At 45.6% G+C, this 26,786-nt stretch overlaps 1 long non-coding RNA gene across 4 annotated transcripts in view; it reads right to left on the bottom strand.

Annotated features, from left to right (window-relative positions):
- Positions 1-299: 299 nt before the first annotated feature.
- Positions 300-26,786, bottom strand: part of LOC138497198 (uncharacterized) — a 146,677-nt gene continuing 120,190 nt past the window's right edge. For 3 of the 4 annotated variants that reach the window (XR_011278537.1, XR_011278536.1, XR_011278535.1), the window contains 5 exons: positions 10,117-10,281; positions 7,715-7,939; positions 3,997-4,095; positions 2,445-2,668; positions 317-487 (listed from right to left, as the gene is read on the bottom strand). This is a non-coding gene — a long non-coding RNA (uncharacterized lncRNA). Of the gene's footprint in view, positions 488-2,444; positions 2,669-3,996; positions 4,096-7,714; positions 7,940-10,116; positions 10,610-26,786 lie in introns of those variants that run through there. The other variant, XR_011278534.1, reaches the window with a different exon arrangement.

Here is a 26,786-nt window from a genome sequence, read left to right on the forward strand (position 1 = left end):
ATGTTAACCCATTATTTAAAAAGAATTCATGGCAGAAAACAATCCTGAACTGCCCTTTGTTTCTTACTTCAGGCCCTCACTGCACTCAACAGCTTGCTCATTACAGGGACATATTTACACCCCTCCCGTTAAAACATTCACCAGCAGCCACTGCTTTCTTTTGCCTTGACAGGAGTTTATCCTGTCTTGATTTTTAACCTTAAGATGACACAAGAAAAGCTTAAAACGCATCACTCTTAAATAGTTGTTTTTGCAATGCACAACCATAGATACATTTTAAAAAAGCACAACACTGGAGATGTGTTGGAACTATTTACATTTATTATAGAATAAACAATTAAATCTATTGTTTTATTAGTAATTACTAAATGCTTTGTAGCTAGTGGGGATATATGATATAAACGATGCAAACATCCTCCTCCAAGCAGGTGCTCTCCCATGCCTTGCGGCTCAATTGGTGTCTGATTGGCTTTGTATCCTGGTCTGCCTAGGGAGGAAAAATCACAAATGTCAAGCCAGGTTCTGGTATGAAACATTTTTAGTTATCAGTTAAAGACAAGCTGGTTTATTGTATCACTTCCTGAAAGTAGTACTGTGCACAAGAGGTCTAATTGTGAAAAGGACCCTAAAAGGAAGACATTTGGAGGGGTCACAGAATTGTGTAACATAACCCAAAAACTGAGATGTGCCTTTTACATACAAAGGATGTGGAATGTGAGCGAGTTCGACGAAGTGTTTGCTTAAGGTGACGTCTAGTTTTTTAGTACTTGCTCCAGTCACGTGATTTTGAGAGTTAGAGTTATCCATTTGGTGGTCTAGTTGTTCCAGATGCCTATTTGCTGTTTGGGCTCTGTGTGGACTGGTTCCTGCATCCGTCAGGAGCTGCCACAACATTTAGATGAATGGTGCTGATCAATCAGCAGCTTTAAATGCAGAGTTATCAAAATAGAGATTAAGATTATACAAATAAATATGCAATGATCAATCCGTTTGATATTTCTCACAGGTGGGTCAAGAGTTTTGTAAGAACAGATCCTTGAATTTATGGATTTACAAGTTTAAAGTTTTAACCCAAAGAGTCATTAATTGAATTAACGATTAATTTGTTACTTTTTTAGTTAATTCCAGTGGTCATTTTTGGAGGTGGTGGAGTTTCAATCCAATTCCCCACTGACTAATATGATTAGGTAATAAATCATCGACTAGTTTTCATTTTAAATAAAATATATGGCAATTTAATGTGACTAAGCATGTGACAACAACCGAGATAGCTTACTCTTGTCTTTACTTCTTTACAGAATTATACCACAATGTATTTCCCTGAGGAATACGAGGGCAGAAACTACATGTCAAGGCCAGCTAATCGCCAAAACTAGTATACTGCAAAGTAATACACCTTCAAAAGGTTGCAGTAATAAATGCTGCGTAGAGTACTACCAAAATGGATGCCAAAGGATAGCTTATTATAATGAAGCTTAGCAGTAATGACCCGATGAGGTCCACGTACCGCCATTTTGAGCTTCCGTTATATGAAGAAGCATCACAGTGCTTGCCAGTTAGCTTGCAGATAATTAGGACATTCATAGCATTTCATGGAGTGGTCGTTTTTCATCATTTTTCCATGTGTATTCAAATAGTATGTAATTTCATTAGATGATGTGGCGCCGTAAAGCACTATGATATTTATGAGCAATGTCAATGTGTTTACATGTATTTGAATGTGATGATGTCTTGCACTTTATATACTTAATTGCAATGCATATTTACAATACCAAGCGCCACCCTAGACCTCGGTGGAGCGAGGGGACAGTGGTTCAGGGGAGCGGGAATGTGATGTTCAGCAGGGAAGGGCTGTGCGATAGTTCAGGTGCTGGTGTAGGCAATTCACTGATGTAAGAGGCAACGGTAGGGAATATATTGGAGGTGCGGCCGGCCGTGGTGCAGCGCCCTACCAGCAGGATCAGGGTTGAGTCACGTAGAGCAGGCCACAGGATGACTCGCTATTAACCAGCAAGGGCTCCACGCAGCACCCACCCTGTGAGATGTCACCCAATGTTTACTGTCAGCGGAGTCTGGTTATAGCAAGGGGCCAGATGCACTCAAGGGCTTACAGTATCCATCTGCGCGTATCCATTGACATGGGGTAGGTGAGCAGTGTAATCAATTTAAAAAGCATGTTTAATATGGCTCTCATAGCTTCGCATACCTTTCGTCACACAATTACTTCTTTAAAAGGTAATATGTGGTTAAATAATGGCCCACCAGAGTACTCTGCGTCCAGACAATTGGGATGCAGCAACTATCAATCACCTCTTGTCTGTCTTGGTGATGGCTAATTAATGTAAGGATTGGCAGTCCTTACTGGACAGGAAAGATCTGGCTATTGGCTGCCAAACCTGTGTATGAACAAGTGCCTTAAAATCTGCATTACATCCTGAGTTTACCTGTATGCACAGCTGTGGTTCGATCAGTGGCGAAGGTGATATGAGCGGCGCTGAACTTGTGTCACTGTCCCTGCTGCCAGCTGAGGGCCAGAGGCAACGCCTCCTCCTTGGACTAATATGAAGGGACGTCTGCCCCGCTTTATGATCCGGGCCCTTCCATGTGGCTCCAGGCTTGGTCCTCCCAAGTGCAGATCCATTCTTCCCGCAAATATGGAAGGTGGTACCTTCAGAAAAAGAAGCAAACTCCATGAGTATATTTGTTAATCCTTGTGTGTCCCACATTCTAAAATGCCCCACTTTGTACCTTTGCTAAGTGCCCTTTCTGTTTATATCTGCACCCCTATCCCATCTTATGAGCCCTCATGTTTTGTTTCCTGCACCACCGGTTCCGTATCATTTTGAGTGAGTTCTTCCTGTTGGAAGGAATCTCTCCAGATACTGTGTTCAGTACCTGGGGATATCCCTCAACATATTATGCGAGCATCGGACTCACACAAGTTACCAACGGTGAGCCAAAAGGTTCTTTATAGATATTGGCGCTCTGGCACCTGCACAATAGGAACTCAGCTAATCCATACATGCATCTAACCACTCTCCGAGCCCTGTCCTTGCCCTGCTGTTTCCTGCAGTCAGGCACATCAGTTCTCTTGTGGGTTAGGCACATCTACACATAACCAAGCCTACTACACAAATGTCTAGCACATCACACAGGAAGCCGTCATCACCTATTGCACTTCTGTTATCACATTTTGTTCTTTTAAACATTGTGATTTTGCTTTCAGTTATTAAAACATCTTTCACTGCCAAAAAAGACATTTATTGTTTGCAATGTTCATTCTATGCTCCAGATCTGGGTCTCACAATTGTCTCCTTCAAGTGGTGATTCTGTTTATGAGGGTGTGAACAAAGTGGGGCAAAGACCAAGGAAAAAACAAAACAAGCATTACCCTAGAGGGACAAGTACTGTAAACTAAAAAGGAGTACTGTACAAATATGTAAGATTACATTAAGCATCACTGGAGGGAGTCTGGAGGTTTGGATGGGGCAGGGATGCAGGGAGCTCCCTCTGTCACCAGTAGGTGAATTTTAAGCCAGGCTTTGAAGAGATCCACAGCCAGGCTGAAGGTCATGAAGAGGTCATTTTTCTCAATTTTTCCATGTGTATCCAAATAGTATTTAATGTTATTAGATGATGTGACACTGTAAAGCAAGGTGATATGTATGAGCTGTGTCAATCTTTTTAAATGTATTTCAACATGATAATGTCTTGCACTTAAACTGTATATATAGTTAATCAATTGTCATGCATATGTTCAATACCACTATAATGAAAACATATTGCTGTGATAGGGAGCAAGTCCTCTTTGTTGGTTTTACATACATCCCTCATACTAAGACTCCCTGAGAAAGCTACTAGATTTAATAGTGTATTAAGTGACTGAAGAATTGCCTTTTCATAAACATTGATTTCCCTCTTCATGATACAGGGAGACGTGGCACAACACTGTCAAGGGGCCTAGCCATTGCATGCAAGGAAACATTTGCAACATACCTTTAAAGAATGTGATGATTTCGGATCAATGGCTTCTCCACTGTCAGTACTAACTGAATCTTCTTTTGTATAGGAAGAACATTCCTTATTTTGACACAGCTGCAGTATTGTAAACAATTTAAAAAACAACGTGTTTAATATGACTATCACAGCTTCACGTGCCTTTTACACAACTACAACTGGAGAAGGTAATATGTGGTTAAATAATGGCCCACCTGAGTACTCTGCGTCTAGACAATTGGGATGCAGCAACTATCAATCACCTCTTGTCTTTCCTGGTGATGTGTAATTTATGTAAGGATTGGCAGGCCTTGAGGATTTATATCAAAAACAAGGACTGGAGACTAATTTGCAACCGTACCTGGAGTGCAGATGAGTGAAAAATACCTTGGAATTTGACTATTCATACAATGTACAGCTGTATGGGTTGGCAGCAGCATTACCATGGCATTCACCTGATCCCTGAGTGGCAGGCACCAGGGCACAGCCACTTAGGAAGAGCTGATGGATAATTAGGTGTACTCAGTGCCACATAGGTGCCCATATAACACACTGTTAGTAATTAGTCAGGGATATGGAATTTGTCTGTGTTTTGCGAATCACTTTTATCATGAAGTTGGTATATTTTAACATTTTCTATTGAATCACCAGATGGTACGACGTTAATTCATCACCTATTTTTTCCGCTGAGTTTTTTACCAAAAAATATTTGCCAAGAAAAACTCATTGAAAAATATGAGGGATCTGACGGGGTAAGGGCATATAAGCGACAGGGGTGGGAGGATAGGGATACATAAAAGGGGAAGGGAGATTGAGGGGGAAAACCCCTCACATAAAAAATAAAACATTTGATGATTTTTTGGGGTAAAGATATTTCGGCAAAAAACTAAGCGAAAAAATGGGGATGAATGAAACTAGAACCAGAGCATGCAACCAAAAGCTTAGGCAATGGTTCTTCATAAAGACTCAATGGTTTCCAAATCCATGCATGGGGTTTGGTGGGAGAGCAATTAATGTGCATTAGGCCTCCTGATTGTCTCCAACTCTTGTCGTCCTGGCACCATTTTTAAAACTCACATGAATTACTGATTGAAACAGAGCACATCTACAAATAACCAATAAAAGGTTTCTTGTGAGAATGCCGATCAGTGTCACAGAAAGCAGCTGTGCATTTTTGCAGTTTGTGTAATAAAATTAATCTGTCAGCAACTTTAATAGGATTAGAGTGAGTTGGTCTTTCATGCATTGCCTTTTTCAAATCACTCTATTCTTGGACAGAATGGGGTTTAAGCAAGTAAATGAGTGAGTGATTGAGTGAGTTTTTTTGGTAAACTGACTAGTCTTTTTTGGAGCTATGGCGTCTCCACTAGCCACTGTTCAGCTATGTTATCTTCCAAATCAATGTCATAGGCATTGCTAAACAAGCTATTATTTGTGGTGCTCACATGAAATTACATTTGGCGAAGTCACTGTTCAGTGAGAATACACATAATTTTGCCTTTCTTACAACCTGTCTTGCCCCTTGACCCTCCTACTGTTGCCTCCTTTGTAATGCGGCTCACATGGCTCCCCTTCTAATGTCTGTATCGTGTGGTAATATGTGTGTCTGCAGAGTTCAGCAAATGTAACACATATGTTTCTATCCTCATTTTCTATGGCATTACTTAGTGGGCCTGTGTCACCTGGTATGTCCCAGTATGTCTGTTGAGAGAGTGAAAAATAGTCTTTCTCTTGTAAGCAACTGGAAGCTTCCGGTCGCTATAGGTCCACCCCATTGACATATATAGTTCCCGCACAGACCTTCTATATTCCCAGAGCCCCCTCGAAGAGCTACCGCTGGATTCGCAACGTGGGCTTCCCATTGCCATTTCAATAATACTTACCAAAGAATTTTGTGGATGCCTGGAAAACAGTCTTTCACTTACTTTTGGGACAAATTAGGATTTGCTTTACATGTATGAATGTGAAATACATGTAGGTTTGCAATGGGTAACACTGGGTACCCAACCATCTCTGGAATTCTAAGGTGACAGCATTTGCTCCGGAGGCTTAGCTGCTGTAAAATTAGCCACTCAAAGGCATGAACGGGCCAGACCTATCTCCCACTGGTCCTATTTGAGTCTTAATAGTCTATAAATCGAGTGCAGTCGGTGGCATCACTGCTTTCCTACCATTGTGCTTTTGGTAGAGTCTACTTACTTAAGTGAAAGGTTTCTAAATAAATGACCACAGTATTACTATAATCTTACTAGCCATTTATTTATTTATTTTTAAAGCAGCTGAGAGGCATCGAGGCGTTGTTGCGTTAAAGTGTCTTAGTTACAAGGTACATATTTTAACATTAGATTGACTTAGTTACATGGTGAATACATGCTACAGGTTACAGTCAGTGTAGCAGAATTAAAGGTGCGCAGGTACTTTACAGTATTGTGTTGCATACAGCCATTACAGTTATAGTCGGAGCGTTGAAAACAGTGAGGCCTCGGTCAGGTGTGAGGCTGGATCATATGAACAGCAGAGTTTTAATTGCTTTGCGGAAGGCTATGTTGGATGCTATACCTCTGCGGTGGAGAGGCAGGGAATTCCATTGGGTAACAGCAATGAAAGGGAAGCTGGAGCCTCCCGCACGAATTCTTAGTATCTTGGGCGCTGTGATTTGGTAGGTGTATGGGGTACTAGTGGTTCTGGCTGTGTGTGGTTTGGTGATTCTGTGTGATAGGTACAGGGGGGGCTGTATTGTGGATACACTTGTGTGTGAGTGCCAGTGTTTTGCAGATGACTCTGTCTTAAATGGGGGGCCAGTGGGCTTGCTTCCTAGGCGCTGTAATGTGGTCCCTTTTGGGGATGCCGATGGCAGCCCAGAGCGCATTATTTTGGACAGTCTGGAGTTTCTGGATATTTTTTGCGGAGGTGCCGGCCAGGAGGGCGTTGCAATAATCAAGCTGGGATCCAATTATGGCTCTAGCTATGGTTAGGCAGTTCTGTACAGAGAGGAAGGGTCTGGCTGCGTTGAGTGACTTGGAGTGGTAGGCCGCTGCGGACGCTATAGCATTTACCTGTCTGGTCAATGATAGGTTAGAGTCCAGGTAGACTCCCAGGGTTTTAACGGCTTGGGAGACTGAAATTTGTGAATTGTCAATCGTTAGAATGTATGCACATATATGTATTAGTTGCTGTCTTGTACTTGTTCCATTAGAGTGCTGTATAATCGTAATAATAATAAAGGTGTGGTACAGCCTTATGTGTAACAATTTTGTATGTAATGAAGCCACATTCTACAGTATGGTGAAACACTACACCACAAGTGCCTCCTCTTGTGGTTTAATTTTGTAACTAGAAATTCCAAAATCCTAAAGGGACCGATTAATTTGTTGATAATCCACTGCAGCTTCATTATTGTTAACACAATTCCTGTTTATGGTTTTGTATGAATTTATTAATGTAATTATCGTTTTGCAACCCCATCTCCAAAAAGAGACTTTGGTTACTTGCCCAACCAGTTTCTGTGTGGAGTCATGTGATGGGTAAAGCACTAAATCATTTGAGTGGCTGCCATTTGAACTTTAGAATATACATTTGGGACAGTCTTTAAACTGAGAAGCTTAGATTTTATCTTCTAAAAGAGCGATGTGTGCCTTGGCCAGGAAAAGTCTGCCATTGGGTGTCAAACCTGTGCATGAGCAAGTGCCTTAAAATCGGCATTACATCCTGAATTTACCTGTGTGCACAGCAGTTGTTCGATCAGTGGTGATGTTGAGGCAGCGTGTGGCTGAACTTGTGTCACTGCCCCTGTCGCCAGCTGAGGGTCAGAGGCGATGCCTCCTCCTGGGACTGATATAAGGTGACGTCTGCACCGCTTTTTGATCCGGGCCCTTCCATTTGCCTCTAGGCTTGGTCCTCCCAAGTGCAGATCCATTCTTCCCGCAAATATGGAAGGTGTTTCCTTCAGAAAAAGAAGCAAACTCCATCAGAATTTGTGTTAATCCTGGTGTCCCCCTTTTATATTTGCTAAGTGCCCCTTTTGTTTATATCTGCACCTCGGCCCCATCTTATGAGTCCTCGTGTTTTGTTTCCTGCACCACCGGTTCCAAATCATTTTGAGTGAGTTCTTCCTGCAGATACTGTGTTCAGTTCCTGGGGATATCCCTCAACATATTATGCGAGCTTTGGACTCACGTAAATTACCAAAGGTGAGCCAAAAGGTTCTTTATAGACATTGGCGCTCTGGCATCTGCATGTTCCTGAACAGGGCACAATAGGAACTCATCTAAGGCATACATGCATCTAATCACTCTCCAAGCCCTGTCCTTGCCCTGCTGTTTCCTGCAGTCGGGGACATCAGTTCTCTTGTGGGTTAGTCACATCTACACATAACTAAGCCTACTACACAAATGTCTAGGACATCACACAGGAAGCCGCCATCCCCTATTGAACTTGTGTTATCACATTCTGTTCTTTTTAACATTGTGTTTTTGCTTTCAGTTAATAAAACATCTTTCACTGCCAAAAAGGACAATTATTGTTTGCAATGTTCATTCTATACTCCGGATTTGGGTCTCAAAATTGTCTCCAAGAAGTAGCGAGTCTGTTTATGAGGGTGTGAATAAAGCAGGGAAAGACCAAGGACAAAACAAAAACATAAAAATCATTACTCTAGAGGGACAAGTACTGCAAGCTAAAAAGGAGTACAGTACCGACATATAAGATTACATTAAGCATCACTGGAGGGAGTCTGGAGGTTTGGATGGGGCAGGGATGCAGGGAGCTCCCTCTTTCTGCAGTAGGTGAAGTTTAAGCCGGGCTTTGAAGTGATGCACATCCGGGTGGGCTTTTTATTTTGATGCCCAGTGGGTTCCAGTGCAACAGGGCGAGTAGGGAGTAAGAAGGGAAGAGAGAAGGAACAGGGGGGTGGATGAGTCAGATTTGTGAGGTTGTGTGCATAGGGGGAGTGGAGGGAATGGGGTGATAAGTAGACTGAGATTCAGTCAGCCAGGTACTGTTTAGCAAGGCCATTGATAGTTGTGTGGACCAGCAAAGGACTTTTAAACGGGAACCTTGGTGCAAGGAGAGCCAACATGCATAGTGTTAGTAGGTAGAGAAGGGGGAGACTCTGGGTAGGTTGTGTGGAGTGTGGGTAGCAAAGCAAGCTAATTACTTTGTCTTGGGGAGGAAAGATAAGAAAATAAGTCCAAGGATTGCTGAGCACAAGAGTGTAGATTACAGTTTTTCAAGAGTGGTGACTAAGAAGAAGGCACATTTTGTTAACGTTCAAAAGATTAATACAAGCAGCAGAGGTGGTGGCAGTGATGAATTGTTTCAGTCAGAGGTCGCTATCAATGAGGGCCTCAAGGCTGCAGCCTTTGGCGAGAGAGCAAGAAGGTCCGACTGGAAAGTGATAGGAGAGAGGAGGGTGCGCAGAGTGTTGGAAGCTGGTGGAAGATGAGTTCTGTTTTCAAGAGTTTAGCATGAGGCAGAACGTAAGTCAGCTGTGGCAGTGGCATGGTATACAGACCTGTTATTAGGACCTGGAAGTGCTTTGAACTTCCATTTTTGTACAGGAAGTCGAGTCGCCCTAAATCTATCTCTTACTCTACCTCACATTCCTTGAGGCTTAAGTTTGCACAGAGATTTGTGGAGATTTGACACCATTCAGAGGGGTTTTTGAACTGCTGTGAAGTTTCTAGCATATTCGGATGAAAGCTGAAAGGGCCGGTGGAACCTGTTTTTGGGAAGTTCACCCCTGAAAAATTCTGAAGCGCAGCAACCAAGGTAATCAGAGGATTGTAACACATTTATTTTAATTTGCTGTTTTAAACAGACCGAAATGGAATATTTTAAAAGCAGTTTGTTGATGAGTACTTTACCGTGTCATCTAGGATATTCAAGAGGGTGGCAGTGATTAGTGCAACTAATGTTGAATGGAATACATGGCAGTGTCTTCATCATCAAAACCATTGAGAGGTAAAAGGAAGCATTCTGTCAAGGACACCTTATTAAAATGTTACTATGCTATTAAAAAGGGAAAGTTTTGTTTTGGGCCTCAACTGTGAGCTGGGAGTTTGAAACATGATCACATGAAAAGTAAACCATTGTAAGTATTTGGATTTAAGCATCACTTACCATTTATCCCCCAATTCCTCGATAAAATTAAGCACAAGTCGTGTGCTCAGAAAACAATTTGATGATCCCAGGCCTTCTCCTTCCTTACTCTGCTCTCTGCCCAGGAGTTGGTGAGGGGGCAGTGAAATTATAAAATGAAGACTCTGAGTAGCTTGTCTCCACAGCCTGTGAAAAGACAGAGAAACGGATGGTCTTAATAAAGTCGGGCTCTAACACCAACGTTGCTTCTCTCTCTCTAAAATCCAAGCTGAGAAATGACAAGCCATGCCACACACGAGAGTTATATTTCCTGGTTTATCTATGACTGTGCTAGGGTTCCTAGGTGATGGCACAATGGCACAATGCCAATTGCCGCATGCGCATCCATGGCAACCAGATGCAAGGTGGTTACAGGACTAAATACATTTTCTAGCATCACTTGAATCGAAGGTTTTATGACAAAGTCTATTTTGAGTCATTTCATGACTAAAACAGTTAGAAACAAATGTACCACCAAACTTATTATCAGTATATTTTTCTCACATGCTTCTATTTGAATTATGTTCTCCACACTCTCCTGTGCTCAAAATTATTTTGTACAGAGATGGTTAAAAAAGTGACCCTTTTTTCAACAATTTGTACAATCGAAATGACTACCATGAGATGATCTAAATTGTAACAGAAGAAGTGGTGAGAGTCACCTTCAGATATCTGGTGGAGTGTTATTCCATCTCATAGAGTAGTTTTATTGAGGAGGCCTTTACTCGCAGCTGCTAACCTCCTTCTAACCAAGTTGACTGGCCACAATTACCTGGACATTCCATGGCATGCAAAATAAGGCTGGAATGGTCAACTAGATGCAATAGAGGTCCACTCTCTGATAGGGATAGGAGACTTGTGGTTGAGAAGTGAACACTCATGCTTTAAATGCCTGCGCATCTCCCATTGGGCTCTATATACTTCCCTACCCATGGTTGCAGCGAATGACAGCGATGGGTAGCCTGGCTGCAGAGATACCTTACTTGTGCCGGTCCACCTCGATTTGTGAACGTATAGGAAGATATGCATGATACCTAACACCGCTTTCTTCTAAACCCATCTGTAATGAAGAAGGCAAGGCAGACATCTGAGGCAAGGCAAAGTTCATTTATTAAAATAAACTGCGCTGCCAGCAGCTAAATTGGCCTTTGCTCTGTCTAAACATCATCCCTGGGGCAACAGGTGCCCCTAACATTACAAGGTCTCCATAGAACCTTATGGTCCCAAAAGGTTCCTTGAAAAATAATACGATGACTAAGACCACAGTGCAATAAAGTCAACACTCCCAGGTATGTTAAGGTTGAATTATTTATTGGTTGACAGGAGCCGACAGCAGTGCGTTTTACACCTTCTGCTGCAGGCTCTAACTGGTATCAGGTAACATTATCCCCACCAATAATATTGCCATATATATGGTTGTGGGGTAAGGCCATAGGCGATATTATTAATGGGGTTATTGGGACCAGGGGTTGCGAGGGTGTCCCCTGCTCCATAAAAAAAAATTAAGGGGGTTGCAGGGATGCCCCTCGAAGGTTCCATGACTTAAAAACGGCGCAAAAATATGGCAATACAATCAACAATTACACTGCGTGTTCCAGCATACCTGTTGATGTATGCAATATTACTACATAACACACAGGTGCAAAAACCGGTATCCCCACATTTCTCAACAGCCCTTTACCCTGTATGGTATGTAGGGTGTTACATTTCACAACATTTTTTCACAGCATTTTTATGGGGGGGGCGGGGGGGAGTGTCAGGTGGTGTCCTATCCAGGCTGTCCCAGCCTGAGAAGTTACCCACACGGCCTCTCTCTCTCCTGCGCAACACAGAATAAAGAGGCGGACACCAGAGTAGAATAAAGTATGTCTTTATTCTACAACTGTAAACATGGAACTTCCCTTCCCGTTGCTCTGAGTCCCTTGCCACGTGACATGGGAGGTTTTAACTTAAAGTGACAACATCACAATGGAGGACTGTTATGTAGTATGAATAGTGTCCTGTCCTGCAGGCCATCTATGAATGCTGATCGAATGTTGGTGCATGGTGTGACTGAAAGCTCAGGAGATTGTTGGTGAGCGCTTGTGTGTGAATGTTCTGACTGTGTCAGTTGGGGGCTTGAGCTGGAGTGCAAGAGGATGGCCGGTGGGTGGTCTCATGATGTCAATACTAAAGAGTCACTGGAATTATAAAGCAACAGTATATAAGTATATAAGAATAATAATAGTAATAAAGTAATTCCAGCATTTATTTGCTGGTGGGGCCCTGATTAACCTCCAGCTGCTGGCTGCAGGTAAATCAGTGCCCCACCAGCAAACTTGTGTTTGCTGGTCCAGGAAAATTGCTGGTGCCGGAATTATCAGCAATTTTACCAGCAATTTTGTCGAGACCTGCAAATATGTAATCACCCCCTATGTCTAGGAAGGAGGAACCACAGAATGGTAAGTTGCATAAATGGTGCCCCAGTTTAAAAAATGTTAGAGTTGTTAATTTAAAAAATATAACTTGGGATTTATTGTTCCAAGGCCATTGTCTTGTATGATGATTGGTGAGTGTTAAATGTTGTTGCCTTTAAAGATGGTTACAATTAAGTAATTGGCCCTCATTACGAGTTTGGCGCAAAAATGTCAGAAATACTGGCATGCCGTTGCTACTGATACCGGCATGCCTTGAGTTCGGAATCAACGTCTGATTCCAAGCATGACTTGCCATAACAAATGGCATGCTGGTAACGGCAGTGCCGGCATACTGCTAAAGCATCCAAAAACCCACAAAATGGCACCATCAATGCTCTGGCCACCGGCACCGGTATCACCAATCCGCAAATACCGGCACCGGTATACGGATACCGGAAACTATGTCATTGCGCCGGAACAGGAAATGCACCGGGGGCCATCTTTAAATACACAATACATTGCAATCCTCCAAACACAGGAGCTGGAGATCTGGACCGAAGTGGCCAACAAGGTCTCAGCGATAGGCACCGCGCACAGGTCCATAAGGGACTGTCGCAAACGCTGGGACAACAACACCTGTCCACAATGCATGCACCATTGAAAACATCCCAATGTGCCCATCCAGTGTCCCCTCTGTAGCTGACGACTCCCCAATGACTACCTACACACGCATACCCCCACACCCTCACATGCAGACTACACAAATGCACAGACCAGGGTTGCATATACACGACATCAATGGCCGAACACAACAACAACCAATCCCACATGCACATACCAAATCGTGTTCATATCATGATGTATAAACACTGCTCCACCCCTGCACATGTGTGCTGCTACACACTGCCCCCACCATGAATCAAAGGATGCACATCACTGTAAATTGAACTAAGTGTGATGGCTGTTGCATGGTTCATAGCACAACAATGAAGTACTCCTAAATTGTCGCCCACAGGCACCTCATCCAGCAGCGATGGAGAACTTCCAACTACCGCAACCACCGCTGTACATCGGCACAGCCACAAAATGTCTGCAAGCAGCCAGGAACCAGCACACAGCCAGGTACCAGCATGCAGCCAGGTACCAGCACGCAGCCAGGAACCAGCACACAGCCAGGTACCAGCACACAGCCAGGAACCAGCATGCAGCCAGAAACCAGCACGCAGCCAGAAACCAGCACGCAGCCAGGAACCAGCATGCAACCAGGAACCAGCACACAGCCAGGAACCAGCACGCAGCGGCGGCCAACCAAAGACCACGGCCTCCACGTCACATCCCCCAGCCACCCTCGCACACCTGTCAGCCTCAAGAGGCATGCAAAGACACCTTCAGGCAGGCGGCAGCCGCAGCACAGCCCTGAATCAGTGTCCGACCCGCCGCACCACAACACAGGGCATGAGTGATGCTACACAAGATGAGGAAGCAGCATCACCGCCGATTGAAATTGAGGATATGCATCATTCCCCAGCAATGAGCATGCTTGGGGATCCCATATCGCCCATACAGAGAATGCCCGAACTTGAGGATTCAGACACACCAGACATGCGTAGCACACGACGTGTCACAGCTGCACCCAGCAACATTGAGGAGACCAGACCCGGTGACAATGACAATGGGCACCATGAGCCAGTACCCAGGTTCAGCCCAGCAGCCCCATGCAGCCCACCACCCATGCCCCTTGCCAGAATGGTGCACATTCCCAACATCGACACCCGCCTCACCCGGACCGAGGAGCGCCAGGAGGCGATGCATGTACTCCTGAACCAGTACCTCACCAAGGCAGAATTCACAAGGCAGACCATTCAGGACAACACGAGAAAGACTGGAAGGATGCTGGGCCGAGCAACTGAGGCGTTGTACCAACTGGCCAGAAGGGTATGTGAGGGCAACAAAGTCATGTCCTCAATGGCAGAGTCCATTAACCTCCTAGTCATGGCCATCGCTGAACAGCGGCACATTATAACGCCACCAGTCGAGTCAGCAAGTGCCACGCCCAGCTCTTTGACACATGGCAGCCCCCTGCACCGCTCATTGAGGCAGACCCGTCAGATGATTCCCCAACCATCAGCTCCAAAGAGGGGCGGAAGTAGGCCTTTCACTACAGTGCCTGGCAGTGGGAACCTGTTGTTGAAGGGATGTTGTTGGCATTTCTCATACAACATTGAATGTTGTTTTTCACTTTGTGGGGTGGGTGAGTGCAAATGGGTGTTAAAGGGGAAGGGTGTTTTCAGGAATTATTGGGGGTTTAGTTGTTATTGGGAGTCGTAGCCATCTTGTTTGGACTGAGATGCATGTCCAACCTGTCACATTTTTTGTATAGTTCACCAGGCATTAATGCAATTGTGTTTGAAAGCAATACAGTTGTCTGTACATCATTCAAGGGGTGTATGAGTATTTAATGTAACACAATGCAACGCATACAGTGTGGCAATCAAGCATTTCCATGTGTGGATCATCCTTCAATAATAACTTGCAACCAATGCCTGTCGTGTGGCCTGTCCATCATGGCCATGGTGATGCTGAGGGAGTCCAACATCCTCATCATGATCATCATCGTCCTGTGGCAACATATCCATCTCCGGGGGCAGGGGAACCTTGCGACGGATGCACATGTTGTGCAGTATTGCACAAGCAATCACAATACGCCCCACCCTCTCAGGACCATAAATGAGGGCACCCCCGGACCGGCTTATGCTGCGAAAGCGACTCTTCAGTTGGCCAAAGGTCTGTTCTATTGTGACGCGAGTCCTTGTATGTGAGCGATTTTATGCCTCTTCATGTCAGTTACATGGATGTCTGATTGGGGTCAGCAGCCAGCCCATCAGTGGATACCCAAGGTCACCTGCATGTTGGCAAGGGAGAGGGTACCGGTGATGATTTGCATCATTTGACAAACATGGCTGGGTCTATTCTGTTCAGGCATGATTCTCAGGGATTCAATACTAGCCGTGTGCACCAGTGCTCCAGGATTGTGGTATGCTGTGTAATGTACACACGCCAAACATGGCCCACCCATCAGGCAGATTCCCAGTGCTGGCACATTCTGCTCCCCCCCCCCAATTCTACCCCACATGGCCCACCCATCAGGCAGATTCCCAGTGCTGGCACATTCTGCCCTCCCCCAATTTTACCCGACATGGCCCACCCATCAGGTAGATTCCCAGTGCTGGCACATTCCCTCCCCTCCAATTTAACCCCACATGGCCACCCATCAAGCAGATTCCCAGTGCTGGCAAATCACCCACCCCATCATCAATGCGTCTGCCCCTGTGGTCACACTCACCCAACAGCCATGTATTGGGTCCGGCATTTCGCTCCATGTAGCGGGGCAGTGTTGAGTTCTGCAGGACCAGTGCATCGTGTGTCGACCCAGGGTATCGGGCACAGCAGTGTGTGATGATTTTGCTGGCATCACACACCATTTGGACGTTTATCGGATGGAACTGCTTCCTGTTGCGGTATACCTGCTCAACGGCATGCTGCACCACCAGCTCTACATGTGTGCAGTCTATTGCACCTATGACGTTTGGCATGCCTGCTATGGCATGGAATGCTACTTTGGTTGCATAGATCTCCCCTGGGGTACGTGGCATGCTGATGTGGTCACGTACATGTTTGAGGAGTACCTCAAGTACCTGCGTCAGCAGCGGGAGAAGCAGGGTTGTGATATCCCATGCAGTTGCCCCACTGTGCGCTGATAGGTTCCAGAAAGTGTAGCACACTCACGACCTTGAGCAGGGGGGGGAATGGCTGTCCGCATGTTGATGACGCTCACAAGGTCATTGCGTATGAGGTCCACTAGTGCGTCTAGCTGGTACAGGGTGTGCATTTGTGATGGGGTTAGGGTGAATGGGCTGACACGTTCTCTGGGGATTGTTGGGCATGTGCTGTCCCCCTCCTTCTCCTCCTGTGCATTTGCTGCATGGCCTGCCTCATTGCCTCCTCAGAGTAGCTGTTCCTGCATGTACTCCACCTCCAGCAGGGCTAGTGCTAGTGGTAGCATTTTTGCTTTGGAAGGGGTGTGGTGTGTGGGTGTGCTGCCTTTGTCCTGTGGCTGGGTTCAATTGTGTGCACGTGTGCTGATTTGTTGCACCTGTGGCTGTTTTCTGCTCACCTGATCCCTGCTAATGCCAGTCCCGCGATGCCGGTGGTTCCGGCATCTTTCTTGCCGTTATTACCGGTATGTGGATGCCGGTATATGCATGTCCATGCACCTCTGAATGTGCACTGGTCTGCGGCATGCCGGTGTTTCAGGCACAGCAGGCGTGTGTCAGGGATGCTACCGGCATCGGGGATGCCGCTCATGGAAGGGCCTGTGCCAGTGCCGGTGTTGACGTGCTCACGGGTCCTAATGATCCGGTACGGTAATCCATGCTGGTATTGCCGTATCGGCATCGATTTTACCAGACCGGCAAGCTTGTAATGAGGCCCATTGTCAAGTTACAAAAAGTGAACTGTAATGCACTCCATTGTTTTGGGGAATGCATGGCATTACTTACAGGTTTGTTACCAAAAAGGCTGAGTTATAGGGGTTTCAAAGAGTATATATATATATATATATTACTAGGGTCTATGATAATGACCTTTTGGAAATGTGCTTAGTTATAGAGGTTTAGTAAATGGTAAAAAGACGATGGCCCTCATTACAAGTTTGGCAGTTTGGTAACATGCCGGTAGCACCGCATACTGGCACCATTAATGGATCGGCCATTTCCGGGTCATGTTGTCGGTAACACCGGTACCGATAACACCACACCCTGTGCTACTGGTGCCGGAAACACAGACATTGGTAGTAGCAGCAACCCCCTAGACACCTGCTGGAAACATCAGCAACACCAAGCCACCGGCACATTACAAGCCTGGACATTCCGGTACTACCGGCATTCAAATGCCAGTAGTACAGGAAAATCTAGGCCAGAACACTGGCATAGCAGACCGGGCGGTAAATGGTCCCAGGTGGGACTAAATAGGTCACAGGTGCACCAATTCCCTCCCTGTGCAACCAATACAAACAGGAGCACTCGAAAAGGCACACACTCAAAACACTACACTAATACAGTCACGCTACTGCTCTCAGTGGTAGCAATGGACATGGAGGCGATGCAGTGCAGCTGATCGATACGGTAGCAGCACCAATGGCGGCAGGACGCCAGGGAGAGGAGAAGGAGGAAGATGAGGAGGAGGAGGATGATGATGATGGCTGGGATGTAAGCGGCGAGGCAGAGGCAAGCAGTCATACCACGCACAAGGGCCACACCCTGGGCCCTGACAGATGGGCATATACATACTTTGTACCGGCTAAAGAGGGAGACAATACATTAACTAATTAACCTAATCCAGGGCAACATAGGGAGCAGGGTCGGCATCCGGACAACCATACCACTGCTGTTGAAGCTGGTGTCGGTCCTGCACTTCCTGCCCAGAGGCACGTTCCAGCACTCCGTGGCCAGCTGCATGGCATATTGCAGCCTGCTTTCTCCAGAGTGCTGGTGCAGGTACTGGAGGCCCTCCTGTGCCATGAGGGCCAGCATATCGCCCCCAACCACCCTTGCACGGTATCCCATGATTTTACCAAAAATGATTTTCAATGGATATTTTAACAAAACAAATCAATTGAAAAAACACTGATTTAAACAGACAAAAAAATTATATATATATATATATATATACACATATATATATATATATATATATATATATATATATATATATATATATATATATATATATATATATGGGGCCAGGAAGGGGTAAGGGGTTAAAACGGGTGGGGACGGGGTTGGAGTAGGGTTAAAAAAAGTAGGGAAACGGGGCTTGGGGAGAGGATGATCCCCCAAATAAAAAAATTAAATATTTGTTGATTTTTTTCAATTGATTTATTTGGGTAAAACCTGCATCCGGAAATGTTTTTTGGGTAAAATCACAGTGAACCCCCTGGAACAGGTAAATTCGATCAAGGCCTGCTTCTACGTGCTTGCAGGCATGTCATATGTGCTTATTGCATTGGACTGCACACATGTTGAGCTGGTGCCCTCACACAGCACAGAGGAGGTACACAGGAACCGGAAGCAGTACCTTTCCTTTAACGTACAGATGACCTGTAATGCCAACCTCACCATCATGCAATGCTGCTCCCAGTTCCCAGTACGAACCCACGATTCCATGGTTTTGTGGAACAGCACGCTTCCAGCATACATGGCTTGGCACAGCAGACAAAGGACCTGTATTTTGGCTAACACACACATTGCTGCATGGGTCACAGGCCAAAGAGGGGGCAGGGCATGACACAAATTCATGTCCACAACCACCATGCATCAGAGGCAACAACCGTCCCATGCCCAATAGTCAATCCACGAAACGTGGGTATATCAACAGAAAGTTGTCTTGTCAGTCAGTGCCAAGTACATACATGAACCCTGATGATGAAAACAGGCAACACACTACAGGTATCAGAATGCAACACTGCCACTCCACCAAATCAATTCCTGCAGTGAACTGTCCCACCCAGGCCAAAAAGGACAAGTTCTTGCAAGGTGCATGCATGGACTGACTGTGTAGAACCCTCAGTCACAGGCAACACCACTTCTGTGCACTACCTGCCATACATTTACACATTCAATGCAAACATCAAAGTGTCCCATGCAGTGCACCATTGCCACTTGTGTGAATGCCTGGCACACAATTGTGACTGATATCGGACAAGCACAGGGGTGTAAGTCAGTGGGATAGGATAGGATGTGAGATGGACAACACATCCATGAAGCGATGTTGCCAGCTACTGTGATGCCAAATAAGTAGTGTGTATACTGTGCCTACTGTGCATGTAAGCCCTCATGCTGCATTGATCCATGTCAGTGCATGTCCAGATTGCAGTGCGGGCATCATGTAGTGTGTGTAGACAGTGTTGGGGTGGTGGCATGGCTATTACCACACCACACCATGGGGATATGCATGCAGGGCCTGTGGGTGGCTAGTGTAGTCCCACCCACATCAATCCACCCCAGGGAGTAGAACACAACATGGTACGGATTACACAAATTGGTCGTCACAGGGTGCATCACAGTGCATAACGCACATACTTACCATGGTCCGAGATGTATGAAGTATCAAAGAAAACTATAACGTGCTCTGAGAACATCAGTCCTGCCACATGCATGCCATGGCTCACCTTGCGTCACCTCCCTCCGCTTTGCAGGTGATTCCGGATATCCACACTGCCCTGGCTAATGACCCAACTGAGGGATCCACAGTCGCCGGAGGGTCTGGCATACAATTGTGCGCATGTGCAAACAAGGGCAACCATTGAGCAGACGTTTGGACTGTTGAAAGCATGTTTTAGGTGCCTACACCAGTCAGGGGTGCACTTATGTACAGGCCAGAGAAGGTGGAGCAGATAGTCCTGGCCTGTGCAATGTTGCATAATATCTGCATTAGACAAAACATACCCCTGTCCCCAGACCTGGAAATGCCACCGCCAGAGGGCATAAAAGATGATGATGATGATGATGATGTTGATGGCAATGCAGCACCAGCCAGGCACAGGAATGTGCAAATGGACGCCATGGACGGCGTACTGTCCAACAATAACTCATAGACAACTTCTTCTGAGACCCCTTCACTGTGCACCACCCATGCTGCATTATTGTATTCAATGTGCTCACCAATAAAATTCCCACACATGACTAACAACTGTCCACTCATGGTTGCAAGTGACAACATAAATGTATTGAATTGTACTACAGTCTACAGATCAATCCCTGTGAACAGCACCCCCTTCCCACATGCCCCACCACCCCCTCCCAACACACCCCCAACAACAAAGTGTCTCATGCACAAGTCCACAGTCTCACTTTTCATGGCACAACCCTTGCCATGGGCAGCTGTGCCCATTAGTCTTTGTGAGAGGCCCCTTGGGCTGCTCTGCACTGAGCTCGCAGGAATGTTGGTAATGGAGAGAGGTCTGAGCCCTGAGCCCCCATGCATTTCTGGTTAGCCTGCCTGGAGAGTGCCACAGACTCGCCAAGAGCTGATACCCCCTCATTGTCCTCACAGGCCCTCTGTTACAGGAGAATGAGGGCAGATGTAGTGTACCCAGTACACGGGCACAACACCGGCTGGTTGCCTGTATACACTCCCGTATAAGCCAGGATTCTGCCAGTGGTGTATTTCTGCCATCTCATTGTAGCAGGCCTCCATCTGACGGATGTCAGACGGATGTGTTTGTCCATCTCACGGGTTGGTCGGCATTGGTGGTCGTGGTGGGCTGGGGAGGGTTGAGGGACTAAAGGTGGGGTAGGAATAGGTGGAGCACTCTGGTTAGACATCAGTGTCTTGCCCTCCATCTGCTGCCTCAACCTCATCAGAGGTGGTGCTGTGGTAGGTGGGGAGGCTGATGGATAATGGGCGCTTTATATGGGTGCCTAGGGTGTTCCACTGCATGTGCCTGTGGTGAAGGATGTTGGTCCTGGCCTGCTGGCTGGGCCTGTGATGGAGGCTGTTGGTCTTGGCCTGATGGCTGGGCCTGTGATGGAGGCTGTTGGTCTTGGCTTGCATGCCGGGCCTGTGGTGGAGGCTGTTGGTCCTGGCCTGCTTCCTGGGTTGGTGGTGCAGGTGTAGCCACAGATGTAAAGGGAGCGGGCCGTTGGGTAGCCCGACCGGATCTCGCATGGCCTAAGGATGGTACAGCGATGTCACTGTCAGTGGATGCGCCTGTTACGGTGAGATGAAGAGACAGTTAGATGCCTGTGTGTGACATTGATGCACTTGCATTATACTAGTTCAACATTACGTGTTCCCTGGCCTGTTCAGGATATCTGGGGGTGATTTGTGCACTGATGCATGCATGCATGCATGTTTGGTCTGACTCCATTTTGGTTGGACTAATGGCACAATGGCTTGTTGTTGTGTGTGCATTGGGGAAGTGCTATCTGTGCACTCATGCATTGTGAACATGACAAGTGCTCATGTGCATGTATGCTTGTTTTGTATAATGCTATTGTATGGCTTACACTGACCCCGACCCATGTCATCTATGTGTGCACAGTGCCTTTGATGTTGACGTAACACTTACTCCCCCTTTCCTTGGGCACATTTCCCTGATCTATTGTGTGTGTATTATTTGTGTGATGCTGGGCATTCTGGTGTGGCTTGTTGTACTCACCCCCATCCCCTTGGGTCCCTGCTCCGGCCTCGGCAACTCCAACACCCTCAATCCCCTCCATATGCATTATGGAGCATGCTTCGCTCTTCCAATAGCATGAGCTTAATGAGGGAGACCGTCCTGCCTCTTGTGGCCATTGACTCACAGTGGTGGGCTGCCAGTAGGTTGCACACCCGCAGCCACAAGTCATCCCACCTCTTGCAGCAGTCCTTCAGCGTTCGGGGGACCGGCCCCTCTTCTGTCTCTGTACTGGTCACCGACTGCCATATGCCCGACTTGTGGCATTGGCTGGTGCGGTGGTTACCCCGGCAAAACAGTGTCTCAGCATTTTCCACAATGTGGTCAGTGAGCACAGCCAGTTCTACCTCCAAGAAGCAAGGCTTCTGGAGCCGGACTTCAGGCAGCCTGGTTTTTTCGAGCTTCCAGACATCCTGGTGGTGTTACCATGAATGGATGGCAACAGGAAATGCCCGATTTTAAATGGATTAAGTTTTGCAAAATGGCCACCGGCAAACTTCCAGTACCTGCGACAACGTTGTTTTTGGTGTTATCATTGCTGGTGTTTCCGGTATTGGTAGAAACAATGCCAGTGTTTCCGTCAATATGGGAATCGAACCGCTGTTACTGGCATTTTTTCCCACAGTAGCACTGGCATTTCCCAGTTTTGCCGGTGTTACTGTCACGCCGGTGACAGCGGTTCCATAATTGCAGGATGCGCGTGCCCCCAGAGTAGGAATATGCCAGTGATTCTGCTGCTCCGGTAGCCCATAATGGTACAAACGGATTGGCGGTATCACAGGCATCCTTCAGGGAAATTTGTAATGGGGGCTATCATGTGCCAATGTGAGTATTCTTCCAGAAGTGATGCTTAGCAATTGCATTATAAGTGAAAATGACACAGTCACTTATTGTGATAGGTTTAAGAGAGCAAGTATGTGTCAAAATATAGGCTTATGGATCGAGACTCAGGAGGAAGAGGAAAATGAGCTCTGAAGAAATATGCAAAAGCTGTAGGGAAAATAGACTATAAAAACAAAGACTTCATTGTTGGATCCACTTGTGAATTTACAGTAAAGTTTAGGAAGTGGAAGTTTACATTGTAGAAGCAGCTGTGTACCAATTCAGGAGGTACTTCATATTTGTACCATCTCACTGTGAAACGTGTGGTGTGTGATGGTGTATGTTCATGTGTATGTAGTAGAGGAGTGTTTTGTGTTTAAATAATAGGGTGTGATTTGTGAGCAGTTCAACAGTGTGTATTGCATAGTGAGTACAAAATATATGGAGTGAGATTTTAGGTGGCTACATAGTATGAGTTTATATTGGAAGGGACATGATTTTTTTTATACAGGAGTGAGGGTATCTATGATCGGATGTTGTTTGCATTGTGTTTTCTTGAGGGCTACAAGTAGGTGCTGATCTACGTGACACACCTTGTTATTACACTGGAGGCTGTGTTACACCACTTGGCAGATTGTCAGAGTTCTGTGGACAGGCCTCGGCTCTACACCCACAATACAGGTTCACCCTAGTCCAGGAGGTTGACGACTTGTTGTTCCCATCCTGTGCAACCTTTTTCGTAAAGGGCTATGCACAGCGTGCTGCTGGTGTATTGGACCTGTCCATTAACTGTTGGGTTAAGGAAAATGCTATGACTGGACTGAATGGTTGTGTGTTGTTTTGTAGGAGGAGAGATTAGATGTAATATGAATGCTGTCCTATCCTGCTGGCCATCTATGAATGCTGATCGAATGTTGGTGCATGGTGTCACTCACAGCTCAAGAGTATGTTGATGAGTGCTTGAGTGTGAATGTTCTGAATGTGTCCGTTGGGTGCCTGAGCTGGAGTGCAGGAGAATGGCTGGTGGACGGTCTCATGATGTAAATACTAAAGAGTAACTAGAACTATACAGCAACTGTACATATACATAATAAAAGCATACCTGGTCTTCATAACTAAGTGGCTCGCAGCTGGTCTGTGTCAGGACTACCATCAATGGCCACCAGGTCACAAAAGGGACTCACAGGGTGCGGTAGGATGCGGGCATGGAGGCTGACCCCACATAAAAATACCATAAAGAATGCAGTGTAATGTGCATCCCGGTGGACTTTGAGACATCCGCCACACAACTTACCTCCCAAACGTCGAGAGGAAGAAAGGGAAAAGCAAGGGGTGAGAACAAAAGACGAACAAAATGTAGAAACAACCTATACATTTGCAACCCGAAACATTAGATAAAAATCAACAATTAATTGATTGAGACGACAGGTAAGCCTGCAGGAAATATTCTGTCAGACATTGTCACCCAATCAAGAACCACAGAGGTGTGAAGGCAATTTCCTGACCCTAAATGGGTGCCGTCGACTGGAAGACCACATCTCATCCCTAGGCAGCACACTTAATTATGCACCAGCAGTGGTCTTTAGACCCAAGTATCATATGTGAACGGAGGATAGCACAGAGGCAACGCGCTGGTCTTGGAAGCAAGCCCACGGAGAGTAACAGAGGTCTGAATCCTGGATCCACGCTTAGAAACCAAACTCAGTTATGCTATTAGGCGCGTTATGAAAAGCCAATAAAGTTTAAATTAAATACCACGCCTTCTAAGCACATGACTTCCATCCTATGCTTGTAATCCTCATGCTTCGTCTTGGTGGCCTCAAACCGGATATCTGTCTCAATTCCAGATGCTGCCATCACATACTTTGATAGCATTTAGAAACAGCCCAATAATCCCTACCAGCACACTAAACTTCAACAACCCCATTTTGCGCCTAACTCCTTTCTTGTCCTGGATGATCTACTCCACAGAAACCTCTGCCTTATTTATCAGCCTTTTATCAAACTTAGACTTGTGCTGAATCGGAGCTCTTCTCTTATCCTCATGCATGGCTGCATTATCCACCTCTTTGACAGGGCTTTGGTTATTGACCCACAGTGGATTGAGCAGGGTATTGACTTCATCCCTCTCATGTGACAGAATAGCAACACCACAGAAACACCATTTGGAGATGACCTTAAATTCCATAGCTTTACGAAAGCACCATCTCCACATAAATATTGTTCCTGGCAGCTTTTTGGATGGTCCTCTTGATGACCTGGTTAAATCTTTCCATGTGGCCATTGCTCTTGCGATGATATACTGTTGTATATTTCCATTTAGTAGCTTTCTTCGTTACATGATTACCCACACACATCTGACTTGAACACTGTTATCGCTGATAATCTCTTTCGGGTACCCTTCCTCCCTATAAATGTCATCTAAAATATCAATGATGTTCATACAGTCACACTACCCATGTCTTTTACCCATGACCACTTAGGGAAATAATTCACAATGACACTGAATAATCTATTCTTATGACCTAGTATCGAAAACAGCCCAACAACATAAAAGCCTATTCACCTCCAGGTCCTGGCCAGAATGGGTAAAGTGCAAAAAGGCTGCTTCGCTGCCCTTTTTCCCTTATCAGAATTCATGCATGGCCAGCATTCTCTCGCCATTATTTTTACAACCAAATCCACACCCGGCCACCAGTATTTGTCACAAAACGTTTGTTTTGGTGAAGATGAAACCAGAATGACCATCTTGCGCACAAGTCACCAATCTTTCACTGAATATCCCAGGTGTCACAAGGTTGTGGCCCCTGAACAGCAGCCAATAGTTTCTCCATGACTTCCTAAAAAGCCAACAATTCTCTTTGAACCTGGTTCTTAGCCAGGTAACGAGCACGCATATACTGTGAAACCTGTGTTAGTACTAGGTCCTGCTCGAGTTCTTCAATCCATGTTTCCCTTAATGGTCAATCTACAGAATACAAGCCTACACTGAATCATCCTCACTTTGCAACCCCTTGTTGCAAGCCGGTAACAGCATTAGAGATAACAAATGCGCAAATCTGTTCTGAATGCCTGGTACATGATCAGTTTGATAATCATCCTCCATTGGCCACAAGGAAAAACATACAATGAAAGACGTAGATCTGGTCAACCACTGCACAGTCAATACTTTCAGCAGGGGTTCATAGTCTCTGTATGCTAATCTTCCCAAAACATACTTCCAGAAGTATTCAACATTCCATTATTTCTGTGAATGAGCCATGGGACTCCAATTCAGTTGTGGTCATTGATGCAAGACATACTATTCCTTCTTATTTACCCTCTATCTGGGATAGTACCACTCTCAAGCCCTTGGTGCTCGCATCTACAGTAATGATGGAGAGAAGTTGTATGAAAAACCTGTCCAAATTAGGTGCACTATAGATGATTTCCTTAATCGTCTTCATTCCACACAAAAGATTATTTATTTTTAGTCAATTCCATTAACAGGGCTAAATTCTGCCCAAATGTGTTACAAAAACTCTCTTAAACATAAATAAAAGGCCATACCTCACTGGTAGTGGTACGGGGTACGGGACAGGCATCCTACACAGTCTGCATAGTTTTCACCATGGATCTGTACCTTGTGCCACTAATTAAGTGCCCCAACTATTCTACCTCAATGCCCTAAACTCCCAATCAATCAGTTGTATGGTTAAACCCATGTCACTAATGCACTGGAGAACACTCTTGAGCCTAGCATCATGTCCCGCCTTGTCTTTACCCATATTATAAATAATTGTTTTGGCAGACTAACACTACTGGTCCCCTCCGAACAGATGCAACATTACCCTCTGGAAGACTGTTGCCTCGGAAGCTAGTTCAAAGGGCATCCTTCTGTGGTGGTACACTCCTAAGGGAGTGATGAAGGAAGTCATGTTTTACTGCCTTCCATCAGGGGAATCTGATCTTAAGTGGAAAACAAATCGAGTTTGGGAAGAAATTGGATCGACACACTCAATTAAGCCTCTCAGATATGATAAGGTTAGGAAATGTATCTACAATAATGTTCTTGTTTAAGTCTCATAGGTCTACACAAACGTTCAAATATTCACTCAGAAAATTTGAGTAGTTCGCTTACACCTATGTTTAGTAGGTACTGTAGTTCTTCATTGGCTTTATGCCTAATTGCCAATTATTGTCCCTCACTTTGTGAC

Source organism: Ambystoma mexicanum, chromosome 5q (assembly GCF_040938575.1).
Source record: "Ambystoma mexicanum isolate Mex_15411 chromosome 5q, UKY_AmexF1_1, whole genome shotgun sequence".
NCBI classification, from domain to species: Eukaryota; Metazoa; Chordata; class Amphibia; order Caudata; family Ambystomatidae; genus Ambystoma; species Ambystoma mexicanum.